We start from the raw sequence: 8,569 nt of genomic DNA, 5'->3' as shown, positions 1-8,569 counted from the left end.
GGCCACGCCCACTTCCCGCCTCCTGGTCCCGCCCTCCCCCTGCCGCCTCGCTATTGGCCCGGCGCGCCATCACTCAGGCTCTCGCCTCCTTTGGCGAAGTGGGGCTGTGGCTGCCGCTGAAGCCTGAAGATACTAGGGTTGACGATGGTGAAATGGGGTTGACCATGCCTGGGGACGCGACATCCCAGGTGCTGCGTCGGGGAGCGGTAGAACTTGTCATTAAGACCCCGGGGTGGGACAGAGGGTCTGCGGAGCCGGAAGCTGGGGAGGGGCGAGTCAGCGCGCAGCGGGCATGAGAGACCGAGGCTTGGTCACGTACTGCCAGTCCTGCACGCACTGGGCGTCGCGCGGGCGCCGCACGTACGGCCGCGACCTTCCTGCGGACGACCTCCGCAGCCAAGCCGGGTGGCTCCTCCCTCCAGTTGCCCCGCCCTCCCGTCGCCCCCTCCGAGCCGGGAGACCCCGGAGTTGGGCAGACTTCGATCCGCACTGCGCATCCTCTCCTCCCGCGCGGGTGACCTCGGGCCCCGTGCGCCTGCGCGCAGTGCCGGCGGGGCCCCGACCCACCGGATCCTCCCGCCAAGGTGACCGCGTCCTTTTTTTCCTGGCCGAAACGCTGGTGTGGACCTAGGAAGCCAGAGGGAGATTCACTTTCCCTTATTTTACCTAATACTTGTATTCTGTGCTTAAGATTCAACCCAGGACTCGCACATAGGCTAAGCGAAAGGCGGTACCACGGCACTCCATCCTCCAGCCCTGCCCAGTAACCCGGCTTTTCCCGCGGGTCTGCACGACTCCCCTTCTGTATTCTTCCATCCTGTGTTTCCTCCAAGATTTTATAACTCCTTTTCTCTCCCGGGACATTCACCCAGACGCTTGTGAGCCACACCTGAAATGATTTGGGATAGAGCTTCACATAGGCACGAAGGATTTCTCGAAGATCAAGACAAGTAATATTCCATAGTAATTCAGCAAATGGAATCCCGAAGGTGTGGATGACCAGTTTTTCTTCCTGGTCAAGAAGGAACTGGTGGTAAAACTGAGGAGCAGGAAAACAAAGAACCGGCCGTGACGATTAAGTTAGCGGTGTGGCGGCCGGGCGTTGGGCCTAGCGGTAGAGTGCTGGCCTAGCGGGCTCTGTGCCTCAGCTCCATACACATAGAAAAAGCCAGAAATGGTGCCGTGACTCGAGCGGTAGAGCGCCGTCCTTGAAACGCCCAGGGACAGTGCTTAGGCCCTGAGTGCAAGGCCCTAAACTCCTGGCCTTAGCCCAGTAGAGTGCTCGCCTAGCGTGCGGGAAGACTCGGGTTCAAGTCGTCGGTAGCACATATGAAGAAAAAAAGCCAAAGTGGTGCTGAGGCTCAAGTGGTAGAGCTCTGCCAAGAAAAAAAAATAGCCCTGGAGAAAAACTGGGAGAGAATAAGGTAAAGGGTGACATTGTCTAAGGAGAAATGTACTCCTTCTGTAACTGTAACCTCTCTGTGCATCATCTTTAGAATAACTTTTTTTTTTGCCAGTCCTAGGGCTTGAGCTCCTGGCCTCATTGTTGTCCCTGGACACTTTTTGCTCAAGGCTAATGCTCTGCCACTTGAGCCACAGTGCCATTTCCAGCCTTTTCTGTGTATGTGGTACCGAGGAACCAAACCCAGAGCTTTGTGCATGCTGGGTGAGCACTCTACACCAGACGACACTCCCAGCCCAAACAATTTTTTTTTAAGAATTTGCCCTGAACATGGGTATGGACTAAAAAAGAAAAGCCTTGTCTCAAAACAATGAAAAAAAAAAATCAGCTCTGCTACACACACACTCCAAGATTGTGGGGGGAATAACACTGAGATGATCATTTTCTGTTGTTTTTGCCTTTATCTCAGTATTGCTCCTGATTTGTCAATCTGAGAGCTACAACAATGTCACTTATGTTTATATTCTTCATATCACCATGAATAAAGAGATTCAGATATATTCTTGAGTCATTTGGTGACTATATCTTCTTCTGATCAACTACTGAAAACCTACGTTTCTTTTTGTTGTTGTTGTTGTTATGGGTTATGGGGCTTGAACTGCCCAGGGTGCTGTCCCTGAGCTCTTCAGCTCAAGGCTACCACCCTACCCTTGAACCAAACCCCACTTCCCATTTTCTGGAGGTTAATTGGAGATAAGAGTCTCAGGTCCTTTTGTGCCTTGGCTGGCTTTGAACCTTGATCATCAGATTTCAGCCTCCTGAGTAGCTAGGATTATAGGTGTGAACTACCCCGCCTGGCAGAAAACCTACATTTCTTAACCCTGAGCATTTTTCTTCTTTTTTTTTTTTTTTTTTTTTTTTGCCAGTCCTGGGCTTGAGCTCAGGGCCTGAGCACTGTCCTTGGACTTTCTCAAGGCTAGAGCTCTAACACTTGAGCCTCAGCACCACTTCCGGCTTTTTTTTTTCTATGTATGTGGTACCAAGGAATTGAACCCAGCTCTTCGTGCATGCTAGGCCAGCACTCTACCACTAGGCCAAACTCCCGGCCCTCCCTGAGTGTTTTTCTTCCTTAAAGTTCCTGGCTTAGGTTTCCACAGCACTGGGTAAAAGCCAAGGCCTGTTGAATCCATGGTATAAGCTTTTCATTGACTAAGAAGCAAGATTTTGAATATTAATTCAGCCAAGAAGCAACAGGAAATTATAAAATGTTTCATTAAAGAGTATTAAGAATTTCCCAAGCAGACATGTATTTTACCAGTAATACATGACTTTTTTTTCTGCTCTATGACTCAGCAGTTAAACTAACAGCCAACATCTCCCAAAGAGAACAGTTAAGAAATCAGACACTTAAAAGCTTTTATTTTCAGAGTAATTCTAAGGTGTGGCCCTGAAGGGGCTCCAAACAATCTTTTAATTTACATTGAAATGGTTAGAGAGATAAAGATGACACAGCTGGACTCTTTATCACTTCTATCCGACTGGGACCCTGTTGGTCTAGAAAGAAATGAAATACAGAACCTCATCTCAGACAGCTGCTGCAGCTAGATTCCTGGAGACTTTCACACTGAGTTCTGAGCCAGAATTTTGGCTTCATATTGTAGTTCAAATGTTAGCAATTAATAGAGAGGCCTTTAAATCCTTTCCAACATTCACACGCAGGCTGCCAAATGTGCTCTCTGGGTCTGTGATCCCTGAGGCTTTGTTATGGCCTGAGCTTCTCCTTTGCCTGCAGTCAGCACAAGGGTCGTAAGCTTCCTACTGACTCTAGTTATAGCTCACTTGAAGTAAGTTAGCTGAGCAATTACATTGCAGCGGCCTATGTCCGACAGTGGTCTTGCTGGCGTTCAGGGACGGGAAGTGAGTGACTGAGGCCATGAAGATGCCACATCTTCTGTAGCATTGCTGGACATCTGCAGCTCCTATGAGCCATCTGAATGACTGATTCTGTATGTGAAAACCACTGGTCAGCTAAGCAAATGACTGTGAAGGGGGAGCCTCTAGACAGGAAACTCAAGGTAGGGTGAGGGGCTCCGGGGGGGTGAGGTGTCAGATAAATGAGGAAGCTCTTCAGAGGATGTAGGTGGATGAGCTCTCCTAGATCTAGATGGGACTAAAAGTATGTGCAGCTCTGTGATAGTGTGTATATTCAGTATGCTGCAAGGCTCTGGGTTTATCTCAAGCACTCCCAAAAATGCAGGTTGTGTGCACACACAGGTCCTGGGGGTTGAACTCAGGGCCTGGGTGTTGTCCCTGAGCTTTTTTTGCTCAAGGCTAGCATTCTATCACTGGAGCCAAGCTTCCTGTCCAACTTTTGTTGGTGACTAATTGGAGATAAGCGTTTCTTGGACTTTCCAGTATGGTCTTGCTTTAAACATCTGATCCTCAGATCTCAGCCTTCTGAGTAACTAGGATTACAGGTGTGAGCCACCTGGTCTGAGTTTTTAAACTTCTGGCTGTTTTTCATGCCTCATTTTCCCTAACCTATCCTGTCTCTGTAGGACTCACTTAATCCTGTCACCCAGTCCTTGAGTGGCAACCATGGAATCATCGCCAATGTGTTCTCTGTATTACTGGATGTGGAGCCCACATTCCGTTCATGCTAAGCCATGTACTCTACTAGCTATCCCCTCAGCTGGTCTCTACCGGCAGCCTGGCCCTCAACCTCGCGCCTCTAAAAGGCAGCTCCCCTAGACTTAAGGTTTAGAGCTCTCCAAGAGGCCCTCCTTTAATTTGCATACCTATATCATGACCATGCCGTGGAATTTAACTGTAGCAGCATCTAGGTTTGAAAAACATGAGTCATGAAGCTTTTCATATAGGCTGGACACCTACCATTTCTTCTAGAATCGGTTGTAACTGGAAGGAGAAAGCTTGCCAAGTCAGAGGCCAAAAACATTGTATCACAATTCAGTTCCAGTTACCCAATGTCCTCAACTCCAGATTCAGGATGGCATTATCTACCATTTCTTGAGCAAAGGGGCAGAAAAGCCCCGATTTCCCACAAAACCTTGGAAGGGAGTTCCTGAGGTTCCCACACTGGAATTCATCTTGGGGGTTTCTTTCTGCTTTGTTTCAGGAGAGTGCTGAGCGAGATTTCAGCGCAGCATTTGGCAGAGCCTCTCAGGAGATTCTTGTGGGCAGGAGAGAATGTCAAATGAATGAAGGCACAATTGGACGATTCACAATCCTCCTAAGTGGCTGATCTCAATCTGAGACAGGATCCTAGATAAAAATAATATTGACCTGTTGCTAAAAATTCACAGGTCATCAGAGCCAGGCAGGACAGCTGCAGGAGTGAATAGCTGACTCTGAAGTTACACTGAACAGGTCAAGCAAGGCAGCAGGCAGATCAAAGGAGCTATTATTGTTAATTTTGTCTGCTCAAGGATGATATTGACCCACTCTGTGTGCGTGTGTGTATGTATGTATGGGTACCCGTGTGCATACACACACAGGCACACTGATCATGAGACTTAGTACCTAAAGCTCAGTAGTACCCTGAGCTTTTTGTTTGTTTGTTTGCTTGTTTTTTTGTTTTGTGGGTCATGGGGCTTGAACTCTAGGCCTGGGCATTGTCCCTGAGCTCTTCAGCTCAAGGCTACCACCCTACCCTGGAGCCACAGCCCTCCATTCTGTTGAGTATGTGTGTGCCTTACTATTTGTCTGCTAGCCTGCTTACTCAATAAAGCTCTGCCAAGTTTTCTTACCATTGTGACTTGTCCAGAAATTCTAATTCTGCAATGGAGGTCAAGGATCCTGTACAGAGCTCCACTTCTCCAGCCCCCCAAGAGGACAGCAAAGGATGAAGAAAAATGACCAGAGTCATTGTGGCTCACAGATGAAGATACAGACTACAGAGAAAAGTTACCAGAGATCCTGAGAACAGGGTTCGAAGCCAGCCTTGAGACAGGAAAATCCACCTGATTCTAACTCCCAGTTCACCCCTCCTCCCCCTAACAGCCAGAAGTGGAGCTGTGGCTTTGGTGGTAGAGTGTCAGCCATAAACAAAACCACTAAAGTTCAGGCCCTGAGCTCAAGCCCAGTATTGGAAATAAATATAATGTAATAATATAGCATAATATAATGAAAATCCCTGGTGTCCAATCATGGTGGTACACAGACCTAGAATTCAGAACTGGGGAGCCAGAGGCAGAAAGAATGATAGTTCCAGGCCATCCTGAAAATAAAAAGTCCCTTTTACAGAGGTAGGGAAGGTTGAGAGAATCAACATTTTAAGGTCCGGGTTCTTCCTGACTCACCACAGCTAGAAGTTGGGATCTAAGACTCCAGCAAAGACAAAGATGCTTCTGTTACTTTTTAATTACCAGTCTGCCCTGGTTGCACACTATGCTGGGCCTTGCTGGTTCTGTGCCTATTTGCAGACTCCTGGCCAGCAGTGGCCATCCTGCCCCTGCCAATGTCTTTCTCTCAGTCTCATTCTCCTCACAGTGGCAGGGCTCACGAGGCAGAACTGTCCTCAATCTAGACTTCCCCTGACAGGTCCCAGGATCCTGCTGGCGAGGTCTAGGCAGAAGCCTGCTTTTCTTTTCTTCTTTTCCCTTTACCATTTCATGTGTGTGCTTGTGACGGGTTTGAACTCAGGGCTTGTATGCTGTCCCTGTGCTTTCTTGCTATGGCTAATGTTTTACTACTGGAGCCACAACACCATTTCTGGCTCTTTGGTGGTTCATTGGAGATGAGAATCTCATGCACTTTCTGCCTATGTTGGGTTTGAACCACAATCCTCAGATATCAGCTTCCTGAGTAGCTAGGGTTATAGGAGTGAGCCACTGATGCCTGCTTTTTTTTTTTTTTTTAACTAAACATTGCAACTTATGAGGAAGTATAAGACTTAATGCGAAGAGCTCAAGGCTGAGTTCAGGCCCCGTGACTCCCCCCCCCCCCCCACGCCACACACAAAGTGCTTCTGTGTTTCCCGTCAATCTCATTAATACAATGATTGCCTTGGAATTCCTGGGTGCTGTTTCTCCTGTCTTGTATTTTCCTGATTTATCCTGCCTCAGTCTCACTATGCAGCCTAGGCTGTTTTTGAAACTGATCCTTAAAATTTCTTCCAAATCATGCCTGGGGTCCTAGGCGATCCCGGAGAGAGAGGGAGAGAGAGGTGGAGTGGTGGGAATGCTCGACTCAAGCCATGAATGTTAGATAATACGGGGACTTTGCCTAAAAAAACCATGCAGGCATCCAGGTATAGGTCACAAAGGAAGAAGTTTAATGCCAGGAAAGGGACTGGCAGACCCCTTCCCACATAGGTGAGCTGTGGGGAGAGGCGCAGGCTATTGTTCGGGGTGACCTATATAACCTGTAGGGATTGGGAGGTCCTTGCTACTTTATATGGTCATGGCATGTGACCAGACCTCAGGTGACCTGTAGGACTGGTAAGGTGTGGGGAACCTTGCTGGCCTTGCTGGCCTGCATGGTGATATATCGCTCAGCCTGAGGGGGCTGTCCCAGGCCCAAGGGGTTGGTAGTTAATTCTACTGAATGGGCCTAATGTTGCCTAGGGAACAAGCTGGGCTGAGAGAGGGGGGGCCACCTGGCCTGCATCTTCACCATCAGGGAAAGTCCTTGATTTTACCATAGGATGAGTCAGATGTGAGTTTTAAGTTTGTTTTTTGTCTGTCCTGGGGCTTGAACTCAGGGCCTGGGTACTATCTCTAAGCTTCTTTTGCTCAAAGCTAGCATTCTACCACTTCAGCCACAGTGCCATTTCTGGCCTTTTCTGGTTATGTGGTACTGAGGCATTGAACCCAGGGCTTCATTCATGTTAGGTAAGTACTCTACATTCCCAGCCCCATTAAGCAGATTTTTTCTTTCTTTCTTTCTCTCTTTCTCTCTCTTTCTTTCTTTCTCTCTCTCTCTCTCTCTCTCTCTCTCTCTCTCTCTCTCTCTCTCTCTCTCTCTCTCTCGTTCTTTCTTTTTTTGTTTGTTTGCCAGTCCTTGGCTTGGGCTCAAGGCATGAGCACTGTCCTTGGGTTTTTTTTTTTTTCTCAAGGCTAGAGCTTTACCACTTGAGCCACAGCACCACTTCTAGCTTTTTTCTATGTATGTGGTACCGAGGAATCCAACCTGGGTCTACATGCATGCTAGGTAAGCACTCTACCACAAAGCCAAACTCCCAGCCCCCATTCAAGCAGATTTATCAGCAGCGTTAGTGTCCTGTGGTGGTGTAGATGAGAAAACGATGCACTATTTAGTCTTCAGTCAGGTAGACAGATGTACCTGCAGGCTACATTCTTGAGATTCTTAATGATACATGGTTTCTTTGTCCTGGGTCCCTTAGCTTTGTCTGTCCTCTCAGTCTTATCATGATTCATAGATTCACAGTTCCGCTTCTGGCCTTTTGGTGGTTCATTATAGATAAGATGCCAGGTTTCGGTGGTTCACTTGAGATCCTGAGACCTGAGGATGTCAGTTGGAGTTAGCCTGGAGGGCTTTTTTCTAATGACTACTAAAAAGGCTGACGTAGAGCTGAGGCTCCAGTGGTAGAGTGGCAGCCCAGAGAAAAGGCCGGGGTAGGGGCAGCACCAGCCAGGTCACTTTAATTCTAGCTGTTCGGGAAGTTGAAATCTCAGGATCATGATTGGAAGCCAGCCCAAGCAGTAGTCCTTGAGACTACTTAGAAAAACTACTTAGAAAAAGCTGGAAGTGATGCTGTGAATCCAGTGGTAGAGTGTTTGAGTAAAAGAAGCTTAGGTGCAGCACTTAGGTCTTGAGTTCAAGCCCCAGGACCTGCCAAAAACAAAGAAAGAAAAGGAAAGAAAGAAAGAAAGGAAAAGAAAAAGAAGAGTACAGAGCCAGCTCCCAGGCCCTGATTTCAAGTGCCCTATGGCTGGCACAGATTAAAAAATCTCACGGAGCAGGGCGCAGTGACTCACACTTGTAATCCTAGCTACTTAGGAGGCTGAAATAGGAGGATCATGGTTCAAAGCCAGCCTGAACAATACAAAGCTACAAAGCTGTGAGACTTATCTCCAATTAATCACTAGAAAATGGGAAGTGGGGCTATGGCTCAAGGGTAGGGTGGAAGCCTTGAGCTGAAGAGCTCAGGGACAGCACCCAGGCCAGAGTAAAGGGACCCCTTGA

The sequence above is a fragment of the Megascapheus bottae genome, chromosome 6 (genome assembly GCF_031878675.1).
Source record: "Megascapheus bottae isolate mThoBot1 chromosome 6, mThoBot2.hap1, whole genome shotgun sequence".
NCBI classification, from domain to species: Eukaryota; Metazoa; Chordata; class Mammalia; order Rodentia; family Geomyidae; genus Megascapheus; species Megascapheus bottae.
The sequence above is the reverse complement of the archived record's forward strand: the minus strand, read 5'-3'. Positions refer to the sequence as shown.